This window comes from Boleophthalmus pectinirostris, unplaced genomic scaffold, assembly GCF_026225935.1.
Source record: "Boleophthalmus pectinirostris isolate CB_2022bp ecotype Guang Dong unplaced genomic scaffold, ASM2622593v1 HiC_scaffold_12, whole genome shotgun sequence".
NCBI classification, from domain to species: domain Eukaryota; kingdom Metazoa; phylum Chordata; class Actinopteri; order Gobiiformes; family Gobiidae; genus Boleophthalmus; species Boleophthalmus pectinirostris.
The window spans coordinates 27,505,586-27,518,820 of record NW_026571018.1 but is presented as its reverse complement, the minus strand read 5'-3'; the positions used below and the strand labels follow the sequence as shown (position 1 = coordinate 27,518,820).

The window sequence follows — 13,235 nt, the reverse complement described above, 5'->3', positions numbered from 1 at the left end:
AAATTGCCCAGGCTAAATAAATATACATCAAATAGACTTAAAAATCCTAAAAAATACAATTTCTCAATGGAAAGGTCCAACAAAATTTTAAAATATGTCATTTAAATATGCAAATGATAGACTGTAGCTTTATGGAAACAGGCTGCTCTGTTCTTGATGTATACTTTAGAAACACCTCACTTTTCACTAACTCACTGCTCACTCTACAATGTCGAACCAGATGATGGCGATTGAGGAGCTGTATTGGGATCAGTCCCTGTGTGACACTGTGATCCACAATTTAAAGTGCACAAACTGGTCATGTGCAGCTGCAGCCCTTTCTTCAAGTGAGTATACATTTGTTGAAAGACATGAAACATCAATTCTCATCTGATTAAGAGAAGGGGTGCAAACTGCTATTAACCCAATGCATATTTGGAGTTAGAGAAGGATTTTTTTCTCATGCTGTTATAAGAAAGAGCAGAGTTGTCATTGTCTGACAGTGAAAAACTACAGCACTTCACTGATATTGTTATATGACCCTGGCTTCTGTGTTGATTATATCTTGGGGATGATGGACAAATTGAATGCTCTAAACCTGTTGTCTAATATTATATTCTTAATTGGTTTTCCCAATTGTTTAGTATAGTATAGATGGTGGTCCAAGCATCTCCAAAACTGTTCAGAACAAAAGCCATGTTAAAATGGCCATGTGTTTTATATTTTTAACCTGAATTGTCTTATGATCCTCAGATCTTTATTCATTACATGGTCCACTTCAGACAACAATATTCCTGACATCCCTAACATGTGAGCTGATATAATGCAAGCTTTAATAGAGTTTGCCTACATAGGGGCTGTCAGAATAATCAAAGACAACATTGAGGACCTTTTCATCACTGCCGATCTCTTCAGTGCGACTGGGATCACTCAGGCTTGCTGTAAATCACTAGAGGAGTCCCTTAGCCCTCAGACCTGTTTCAACACTTGGTCCATCACTAATACCTACTACTATCCCGAGCTGAAACAGAAGGTCTTCTGACCACAGACCTTATATGATCCTGACACATTTTCGGAAGGGGGAGACTTGTTCCGGCTTCCTGCAGCTCTCAATGGAGGATCTGATGAGTTTCATTGAAAACGACCTTCTGAATATGCGACATGAGGTTGTTGTGATTGAGGCCATCCTGCTCTGGATCAGCCACTCGCCACAGGACAGGCAGGCGCACATGAAAGATCTCCTGCCAAAATTATGTTGATATTTTTTTTCTACTTATTTTTGTTTGAGGAGTAACTAGTACATTTATGTGTGACATGAAACAACAACATTGTAAAGTGAGCTGTTAAAATATGTTCAACTTACTACATCTTGACTTATACTGTCGTTTAGCTGCATTTATCTCATATGGATGCTGAGTACTTCAGTTACCACTTCATTGATAATGAGATTGTTAATAGGGATGAGACTCCATGTGCATATCACGGAACGGTCTTTCTAAATGGGTGTGTCTACGTCATTGGGGGATTTGATGGTTTTGAACAGCTTTGCACAGTGCACAAGTATGACCTGGCCCATGAGTCCTGGCAGGAGGTTGGCTCCATGCATTCAAGACGCTGTTATGTGAGTGTGGTGTTGCTAGATGGGTTTATTTATGCCATAGGAGGTTTTGATGGGACTGAGAGACTGGAAACAGCTGAAAGATACAGTCCCGAGACTAACCAGTGGACAATGATTGCTTCCATGCACAATCAGAGGACTAATGCAAGCAGTGCCACCCTACATGGAAAGGTGAAGACCATGAACATTTATCGCCCACACTTTTTGCACCAGTCAAAAATTTCTACATAAACACATACTGAAGACATCAAATATATGAAGTAAGTATAAAAACGTATATCACACGTGTCTTCTCTCTGCAGATCTACATTTGTGGAGGCTTCAATGGGACCGAGTGTCTGTTCACAGCTGAGTGCTACAACCCTAGAAGCAACCAGTGGACCTTGATCCCTGACATGAGGAGTCGACGCAGAGGTGTCAGTGTCATTGCATATGCAGGGAATATCCTTGCTGTGAGTATGTACATAGACTATGAACATTTGCAAATATATTTTGACATAAGTCAAGGTAATTATCTGTGAGTAAATTCACTTCTTTTAATTTGCAAGTACTGTAGTAATAATAATTATAATAGTAATCTAAAAAGAGACTTGACTGCTTGAAATGACTAATAGTACTTCTTCAGGTTGGTGGTTTCACTGGGGATGCCTGCCTGAACACAGTGGAGGCCTATAACCCAGAGACCCATCAATGGTGCCCCCTGTTGTCTATGATTAACCCACGCAGTAACTTTGGGATCGCAGTACTGGACGATGAAGTCTATATGGTTGGTGGCTTTAATGGCTTAAGTACCACCCCTGGCATAGAGAGATTTGATATTAGGACAGGTGTACGGTCCATTGTTGATGATGTGAGAGTGTCCCGCTCTGCTCTGAGCTGCTGCATCGTGCACGACCTTCCTAATCTGGTGTTCTCAGCGGTCTCCCATCAGAGTTCTTAGCAGTTCCAACTGTGCTTAGCTTCAGAGCTCCATTCTCAAAGTTATGTAGCTTATTATGCCTTTGTTTGCTGTGACACATTAAGACCTGTATTTGGGAGCAGTCATCATTTGCATTCACCACTGAGGATCAACAACATATGTGTCTTTATTTGATCTTTTTTTAATGAAGCTCTTTGAGAAATCAGATTCGATGATAACTTTATCACATCACCTTGTGGACAGAGACAACAGATGTGACGTGTGAGCTATTTTTGACTGTACAAGAATATCCTGGTGCTCATGTCACCTGTATGTGGCGTCACCACCGTGGCATAATTATATAGATTCTAAAGGACAGGAGTGTCATCTGTTGTACTATCACAAACAAAAGACATACAAACATACATACCTGAGACATACAGAATAATTCTGTATAATGCCTATAGTAGTAATACAAATATATACTGTATATTAAAGGCAATTGAGCTGAATACAATCGCAGTGTAATTTTTAAAGGGTATACAAACAACAATATAATTTTTCTAGATTTTTTTTTCCACTTTTTGTGCTAGATATTTTCCTCAACCAAGACATTTGCAGGCATGTTTTAGAACATTAGAACTATGAATAAGATTACATTACTATATTATAATTTTTCTTGTGAATAAATATTTGGGTTCTACCTCCCTGCTCGTCACAGGGTCTCTCCTCTCCACATACACAGGTTTACACCCAAGCCCTGTGTCTGTGTGAGGAGCGAGCTGTTCTCAAACATGTTCAGGGAATCTCCAAGTGTTTCCAGATGTGTCTGAACCTCCAACAATTTCAGCTTCTTCACCTTACTCCTTTTCCTTTGGGTGACCTGTCATTCACAGCTCTGCTCCTCAGCCTCCTTTCATCAACACTGGTTTATTTGGGTCAGGAAAGAGTGAATTCTTGTGGCTGCAGTGGGATGGTCATCAAGGCATTTCTCAGTAACTAGACATGAAGTATATAACATCTGTGGAGGTTTGCTGCCATGAAAAATAAGTATGTGTACCTGAAGATTAGTTAGTTTAAGCTGTTTTGTGTATAATTAATGGCACTCGTTTATAATAATTAATAGGAAAAAAAAAAAAAAAAAAAATATATATATAAAAATAATATATATATATATATATATATATATATATATACACACACACAAAAAAAAATCTTTTTGTAGTCTTATTTTGGCTGTTCTGCATACTTCAAAGCTGTGGAGACAACAGTGGATGATAGCATCCATTACACTCTTCTTTTCTTATCTTAAGCTAAAGTGTCATGAGGACTACTTATTGAGGATTGTATTATTAATTATTATTGCATATTGTGCATGTCTTGTGTGTTTGTGTTTCGTGAGATCATTTGACATAACATAAATACTCAGTTGACAGTTCTTTGTAATTAGTAGAAAGTGAGTTGGTAAAAAAAAATACTACCATAATTTGTCTCAGGGTGTGGATATGGATTTGAACTATGGATTTAATAGATGCAGGTACGAGAGCCAAATGCACAAACTTTCTTGCTATGCACTTGCTCCCCTTCTCGACATTTCTCCTTTTTCCCATTCTCTTTCCGATCACCTTGGTCTCCGGCGCGTCCCTTCTGTCCCTGTAGGCCTTAACACAGAATTCCTGACACATGGTTTTGATAAGGCCGAGATGAACGGAGAGACTGAAACACACACACACACACATCACTTCTTTCTTGCCAGTAAGTTTTACAGCAGCAGTGACTTACTTCTTTGGAATCCTGCTATTGCACAACCAACGGGAAATAAAACAACCCGAGACACTTGGTAGGAGGAGCCATGGCAACGGATTCAAAAATTGTGCCTTAAAAATGACTGGGACTTACATTCAACATTTTCCTCGGCAATGGTAGCATCAGTTTTTCCTTGTATTGGACCGGGGCAAAGGGGCAAACGGGGGTGTGTCCTGGATCCAGATGGAGCTGTGTTTTGGTTATGTGTTGCCATGGGAAACGGAAAGAGTAGGCAGGGCTTAGAGGCTGCGTGTGAGTATATAAGGATGTGCACATAAACTCCAAGCAGCCTGGTCATCCCATGGACCACAAGATTTTAACAACCAGGCTTATATTGGAATGTAACACTTTTTGGCATCAGTATTTATGTATTACATTTTTTGTTTGTTTGTTTTTATTTTTGCTTTACTGATACATTTTATTTTTATTTTATTTTTCTTACCAACTGGGGGAGAAATTTTGGATTTAACCTTTGATTCAACTTTGCACTTTTATGACCTCTTGTTATGGAATCAGGACTACTTCCACAGTTGCTGTGTCTGGTGCTGCCAATGTTAGTGCTATTTGCAGTAACTATTACTGCTATTAATGACTTCAACCATCTATGTCACTATAACTAATAGATCATCTTCAGTAAAAGTAGCATATGAACAATTCCCAGCTGTTGTTTTGGTTGCTGCTGGTTGCACTTAGTAATAGACTCTATTACATGATTTATGGAAAGAGGAAGTGTCTTTACAGTTTTGGCTGTGTTGCTCAATGTTGTTAGAGCAGATTAACTATTATGCCTCTTGTAGTCAATATGTAACGATTAAGTATTGATGTCAATGATATAATGTTCATTTCAGGTAATTACATAGGTAATTCCTATGAGAATAATAATAACATCTTGTTGCACAGTGCACTTTTAAGCATAAGAGTGATTGTTGAAAATATTGTTTTGGTCTGACTTGATTCGCATTTTTATGGATACAATGTACAAACTGATGTGCATATTTTGGTGTTTACAAAACACTTGGATTATGTTGAAATAAAAAGAACTAGAGTTACTTATGCAAGAGGGAAGTGCTCTAACTAGTAGTGCACTTTTAAAATAATACACGGAAAGTTCTGAGAAAAGAACTGTTAAATGTCACATTAATTTGAAAAGAGCCTCATAAGAATAATATAGTAAGATAATATAAGATTAAATGTAGCTCCTGATTCTCCATGCACCCCGGGTGCTGCCTTCTGTGTGTCTGCTGTGTGACTCTCACTTCCTGTGGTCTCTTGTTTTGGACACTGTGTTCCTCATGTCGGGCCAGAACTTTGTCTGTGGTTGTTTTGTTGGTCCATTTTAAACTGCTGCACATTTTTGGCGCAGCTACTGAAGGATTCTTGGGATGTGCCATGTGGAAGGAGGTATGTAGTCACTTGTGATGTATCAATGGGATTCAGTCTGCTGTAAAGTCCAATCCCTTTCACTTTAGTGCAACGTTTATGGACATTTCTTTCTTTTTCTCATCTGGTCTCATTTAACTTTTGTTTATTTGAAATTTCATCCATAATTGCTCTTGACTTTGGCTCTTGTTTCAGGATTGCACATTCATGAGTCAGACAAGTGGTAGATAGAGTTAGATAGAAAAGCTTTTCGCTCTCAAATGTCAAAAGGCGTTGATGAATTATGATTATTTCCTCAGTCTATATCACACTGCTAAATGAATGAATATATTAAGCATATGAATTGACATGTACTAGAATTATAGTTTGAAGTTTAATGTAATATGCCACTGGCAAGTATTTGTGTTTGCAATGCTTTCCTAACCCCTGAAATAAAAACTACTTCTACTACATAACTACTGTTACTACTACATACCTACCACTATTTCTACTTCCACATAACTACTACTACATAACTACTACTTCTCCTAATACATAACTACTACTACTGCATAACTACTTAATTAATACCCTACCCTCCTAACCCCTTTATTAAGTATTCAAGCTTGAATCTTTCTTAATAAAGTATTTGTTCATTACAAATATCAATCAAACATGTCTTTCTTCACACTTTATTAAGGCTACAAATATTGTACAAAGTATCCTTATTGCTCTTGTACATGGTAAACTAGTCATAATACACACCTTTTTGCTGTTTACTTCCAGCACTGTGTACTAATTCTCTGCATTTTTCCTTTTCCTGCCCTGGAGTACATGTTGGGCTGCTTGACTGTAAACTTTGTCTTTCTGGCTGTTTAGTTGCGGTCTTATTGTTTGATTATACAGTTTAAATCTGAAGTGGATGGTTAGACAGGCAGTGTGTGGAAACCCTGTGGTCACATGGTGCACTGACAGAGGGGCTGAGGAGGGAGGGAGAGGGGACCAGGGGTGAGGCGGGGACACATCCTGGAGTTTGGCTTGGGGCGGTCCACTCTTATGTCATGTGTTTTGGCGGGACGCTGCCTCTGAAGGGGAAGTTGTGGTTTGGCTGTGCTTCTCTGTGCCTCCCGGAGACCACTGGGGTAAATATTAGTCATCACACTGAGAATAGAGAGAGAGAGAGATGAGGGAGGAGTGTGGAGTGATTTGATAGGCCATAAAATTGGGCAAGTTGGATTTTTGTTGTAGTGTAAATGTTCTGGTAACAGCACTAGTGCTATGAGTGACACCTTGTCTAACAGGTAACAAGTACATTTTTCAAGCAAATGTCCTTGTCAATGTATTACTTAAATTAGAATATTTTTAAATTGTATTGGGTTTCAGTTTCCTATTAGCTGCAACATTATGAGGTCTTCTCTCATTCAAAGATACAATATTGTATATCAAATAGTTTATTGCTATGACAGCGGACCTAAATAAGAGGTCCATAAAACTTATCTGGTGAATGTTCCATCACCTGCTTCTTTTTTGTTTGTCTGGAATTGTCCACACAGCATGGGATTAAATGTGTACGTGTCCTTGGAAACAAGCTCACAGGACAAAATTATTGGTCAGATTTGTGAAGCTGCAACCTCACTCATGTAGTAGAAAGGTATGTTTCTCTATGCATTTTTCACAATAAAATCACCTGTACAAATATATGCTAGATGAGGGGTCTCCAGACTTTTTTCTCTGGTGAGCTACCTTTACAAAACAAAAATGCCAGAGAGCTACTTGCTTTAGCGGTTTCAAGAAATTGAGTATATTTCAGGCTTAAATGAGGTACAGTTTTGACAAAGATAAAACATAAACCACTATCTATTTATTAGTGTACAAAGTTAGGCATCAAAATAATAAATGTGCAGTGGTAATAGGCTGAAACTATAATTTATATTTACAACAGGTATTATAGCACCAAATTAAGTAAAAATGTAAAAGTACTGTACAGGCACTTGAGAAGTATAGAAGCCTGTCGAGAGTTGAGATTGCTGTCTTCCTGTCTGCTCTGAACAGTAAGAGTTTATGTGCTGTGTGTCTCTGTTCAGCTCATAAACTCTTACGGTGCAGAGACGACCAGGACTTTTGGATTCAGAGTCACATAAATGATCAAGCTAAACGCCTCATTCAGGTCTCAGTTGTCTGTAGCAGTTCAAGACAAAAATAATTCTTGTCTTTTAAGCGGATCTCTTCACCTTTGCATCAAGACTTTACATCTCTGAAGGCTTTGATAAAAGATAACATGGTCTGTATGGAGATGTTATCATGTGTCATTTATCTTAACCTGACAAAACATACGCTGTAGGGTGGCCTGGATCTTATTATTGTTTGCTTTGACTTTTTTAGTATTATGGAATGGTATGTTCTATTACAATCCCATGCACATAGATAAGATTTATTTTGTATGTCATTTTTACAGTTAATAACGTGCATTATAGTTTATCACCTCTAGGGGGCAGAATAACTCAAGACATAAGATTGTGCATGTTCAAATAGTCCATGTCGTTTGTAGAATACAGTGTTTTTTAATATGTGCATGTGTGCAGCTTTGCCCCTGTGAATGCTGCCCCTGGGATGTCCCACCGCGGGGGTGGGATGGAGCACCCTCACCCACATACACAGTTGATTTTCTGTACTTTGTGGGGACTTTGGATTGCCTACATTCATTTCTTTAAAACCTGATCCTAACTACTTATCTAACCTTAACCTAATCCTTAACCCATATCTCAACTTTTTAAAAACATTTTGTCTTGTCCCCATAAAGTTACTAAGTAAACAATTTTGTGTCCCCACATCGCTAGTAATACGCGCCCACACACACAGTGAACAGGTGTAAGTATGACTCACCCGTTTAACATTCAGGACGTGACAATAACCAAGACTATGACACATTCGGTTTTCAGATTTTAATGTTGTCCACTTAGAAAAAGACAATTACACACAATAAATGATCAACACAAAGCACAGCATGTAATAACTGGATATCACATATTATTCATCACTTATTACTAAGTTGCCTTTCACTGTAATATTCTACTCATGTACTGTTTAAGTAGTCACAATATAAGAAATTATAGATATACATTACATTGTTATGTTCTACTAAAATATTCGTACCCAGTTTCTTGAGTAAAAAAAAAGTATTTTGTTCTTTTGCTTGTCGTTTTTTGCTCTGTGCCTGTTTGAGCTGTATTGCTATTTTTTTTTTCTTCATTCTGTTGCAGAATACCTCATTGCCTCTGATATGCTGTCATAAATACCATTCCCCTTTTTGACCTTTACCAATCACTGCACCTTTTGTTTAATTTCTATCACAACTTTTCACAGAAAGTTCAAGAATCTATCCCAAAAACATAATCTAATGTAGTTTCCTCTTCTTCCATGTTTGCTTCCCGACGATGCCTGCCCCTAACGACCATGGCTGTAGACTGTTACCGTGGTGGCAGTTGCTAGAGTAACAATCTAAAGCCACGGTTGCCATGGAGACAGCGGTGGAGGAGGTCGGCATGGAAACTGCACCGACCGCAGACAGGGATCTGATTGGTCCGTGTAGTTCCTGTGAGTCGATGCTACGCAGCACAGAGACACGCAGCAAGGACACCCCACCCACTCATCCCACCCACCCTCAATGCACACCCACACAGACCCAGGGCACCCCCGAATCTGGGGGTGGGGAAGGGTGGAGATTAAAATGTTTCACAAGGGGTTGTAAAACTTTAAGTGTTTGTATATTGAAGTATTCTGTTGTATTTTAGCGTATTCAGTTGAACTGAGGTATGCACGTGCAATAGATAAAGTGTTTGAAACTAGAACATTCCCATTGTTATTTCTTTTTACGATGTGGAACTTCGCTAATGTCTTGACTGTTGATTAAAATAAATGCGTGTATAGCAGGGGTCTCCAACCTGTAGCTCTCCACCCCCTTCTATGTAGCTTACCAAAGGATTTCAGAATTCTACGTATTGTGCTAAAATTTTATTAATTATTATTAAACAATTTTGATGCTTAACTTGCACTAATACATCTATAGTGGTTTATGGTATATAAGCATCTAACTCTTCCCCATCTAATCCTTACTGTGGCTTATATATACTCCAATTAGAAGCTTTCTGGCATTTTTGTTTTTTAAATATAAGCTCACAAGGGGAAAAGGGTTAGAGACTGCTGGTGTATACCAACTACCAATGGTGTTCTTTTCCATTTCAAATGTTCAAGTTACTTTAAATTGATTGGTGGTATGAGGTGTTAAAATATAGTATCTTAAATTGTAAAAATCAATCCAAATAAAAATTACGTCCTTAAAAAATTATAAGAAAAAACAATAAACATTTTCTTCACAACATATTCAGCCTCACTATTTTGTTTCAAAATAATGATGGTGTAAGTTAAAAGCACATTTCAGTAAATCTACTCACAAAGTGTTGTTTATTCAGATAACCCAAGTAAGTATGTGATTTTTATTTACCCACCTCTGTCTTAGTGTGAGTAGGACATTCCTGTTGTGGCTCAGCAGGGCTCTTGGTGCATTGCCAGGCTTCAGTAGCCATGACTGTAGACTGTTACTGTACTGTGTCACTCTATAAGCAGTAAGCAGTCTAAAGCCAAGGTGCTGATGCTCTGGCCCAGAGAAGAGAAGGACAGAGTCTCAAATACCTGGATAAAGAATTGAGATTAAGGTTAGAGGAATCCATCCATGCAGTCTGGCACAGTTCACATGAGCCTAATGCAATCACCGCAGAGGATAATGGAAATCCCAATGACGTAGAAGTGAACTATTGGCTCAAGTCTGATCAATAATTGATATGCGTTCAATATACATGACTGTCAAATGCCATGATGCATACTTGAATTCACAGCATCAAGATAATACCTCAGATGTATGGTTCTGGCACCAGATACAATGAATTCTATTCACATGTTTATTAAGGCTTGGACAGCATTGTTTAGACTTGAAATTGCAAATGCAATTTAGGTATGGCAACCTTAAGAGACCTAGATCTATGTCTATATGTGTTTATACATGTGTTTTGCTTTATGACATATAGGTATTAAGTAATCATCAAAAACAACATTAGTTTGTGCTACACTCTATTGGTATTTTCCCCAGCCAACCTACTTACCAATAGTTTAGTCAATAAATTGATTTCTTAACAACTGAGCTTTAAATTCCTACATTTTATCATCTCTGTATTTATGAAACGAATACATATTTATTCCTTGAATGTGACTGACAGAAGCCTCGCCCACCTACTGTTATGTTGAGTCTGACCCAGTTTTTCATATTTGAATAACTGAGTGACACTAGAAATAATATCACTGTTTGACGCACATCTCATTATCAGTCTACACTGTGTGTTGCTTAAACCTTTGAACAGCAGTATGAAATGATATGACATTACAACTTCATATTGTTAACTATGACTCGCTATATGAGGCAAACCGGAGAAGTTTTGATTCTTGGGGCCAAATAAGTTCAAGAAGAATAAAATGATGTAGCTCTGAGAAGAAACTTAAAAGCTTTGATTGGTGAACTTACAAGGACAAGACCAGACAATTACAGACTGCAATCAGTGCAATCACAGTAGTAGGTAGCCATTGTGTCCTTATGTCCTTATTCAACCTAGTCCCCACCTGCACACCCCAATCACCGCAAAGCACGTTTTTCTTTTCTTCTTAATCATACTCTGTTCAAATCATTACGTTGTAGTTTTGAGTCTTTTTTTTTTTTTTTTTCTCTCAGTGAAATAAAATATTAACACCAATCTTGTCTACAGCTTATGATGGAATTAGTCTTAAGAATGGGATGTTAAATTGTTGCATATTGTGAGTAGCTACACACGTGCAGGCTATTTCAGATTTGGTTTGTGCAAATGAAATTCAGCACCAACAGCGGGGACAGCAACAGCGTGGCTTTTAGATCTGGCGCTGTCCGTGGTGCTGAAAAAGACCGTTGTCACAACAGCAGTGACAACTACTACACCAAACACAAATTAAACTCGTTTCTAAGAATTTGGGGCTAACATTACATACTCCTCCATATTACTCTATTTTAATATTCGGGAACTTGATCATAAGACGTCACATCCGTTCATCCACGTACGACCCAGTTTGGCGGAGGTCTCAGAATTACGTCTTGGACCTGAACACGCACATGCCATGTTGGTCAGCTGATTCGCGCCATTTCTGCTCTCGACATAGGTCACGTGCTCAACTCGAGGGCTGAAGGCTGCCCACTTGACGTCACTCCGCTAACACACCAATGGTGCACCGTGCTGTACTGGAGCCTGGCTTATCAGAGTGCGTGGGCAGTGTCTCGGTCTGGGTCGGTTTCCATGGCGCCGGGGAAACCTGCTCTGGAGCGTGGGTCGAGCATCACCGGCTCACAGACAACGTTCACGGGGGCTTGGACGTGTTATACGTGAGTCCCAGCGATCCCACTGACCGAAGCTGTGTGTAAAGGGTCCAGAAGGACATTCAAATTATTTGGCAAGGCAGGGGGAGAGATTTAGAACAGTTTCTTTAGTCTGCAGCTAGTCAGAGAGACCTTTAGGTGAGCATATGATGAAATAAAAAATAATAAATAAAATAAAAATAATTATGAAATTCCCCAATGCATGTTCTTCAGCCTTGCTTCTGTTTACGTGGGTTTACATTTATGAATTTGATGTCGCCTATACTTTTACATTTTACCCTATTAATCACCTGCACCTGCTGTAATTGTGGCCCTGATCAAAGCGAACGAGAATCAAGTTGTGAATGAACAAGGAGCTTCATTGACTGCTCCACCCACTGCCTCCCTCGTGCTGCCCGCGTGCACGAGTCCCTCTAACTCCTTTAACACCTCCGCAACCCTAATCCATCTATTCTTCCTTCCATCCACAACCACTACTGTAGCGGCGTGCTGCGCGTGCGTTACGTGTGTGCGTGTTCGCTCTTGCCTTTGTGTGTGGTGGGTTACAGTAGGTGACTGGCTGCGCATCATCTGCAAAGTGCGCACGGAGTGACGCAAGGATTTACTTCACTGGTCAGTGACATCACAAGCGCGCACACGCGGGCGCGCACACAACTGAGAGAAAAAGTTATAGCAAATCGCCAGCCGGAAGTGCACGAGAGAGAGAGGGGGGGAGAAATGAAGACAAGTGTGCCACCGGAAGTAAGTGATGCTTATAATAATGTCATCACTATCACCGGAAACCTCTCAGTGCCACGCGCCCCCAAGGGTTTTGTGAGGAGCCCAATCTTATACACACACACTCAGTCTCACACCCTCAAGAGTAACACACACCACAGGCACGTGCGTGTGCCAGCGCGCGCCTCACAGAACACGGCATGGTGACATTTGCGCATTTCACTTCAGGGTACAGTCCGTTACGCACAGTTTGTTCTCTCTGTCTTCTTTAGAACTTTGGTGTAAGTTGATGAAAATTTTACATAATTACAACATTTAACATATTTTACTAATAAGACTTCTGTTTATCTCAAAGACAAAATGAACATAAAAACATTTTTCTTTTCTTTTTGAAGCTGCAGTAGCTGCCC

At 39.3% G+C, this 13,235-nt stretch overlaps 1 long non-coding RNA gene and 1 pseudogene across 1 annotated transcript; both read left to right on the top strand.

Moving 5' to 3' along the window:
* Positions 1–282: 282 nt before the first annotated feature.
* LOC110158533 (kelch-like protein 10) lies at positions 283–2,537 on the top strand (annotated as a pseudogene).
* A 2,343-nt stretch (positions 2,538–4,880) lies between these two features.
* Positions 4,881–10,038, top strand: LOC129407527 (uncharacterized). Its single transcript, XR_008631592.1, has 2 exons — positions 4,881–5,702; positions 9,124–10,038. It is a non-coding gene; the product is annotated as an uncharacterized LOC129407527 (long non-coding RNA).
* Positions 10,039–13,235: the final 3,197 nt, after the last annotated feature.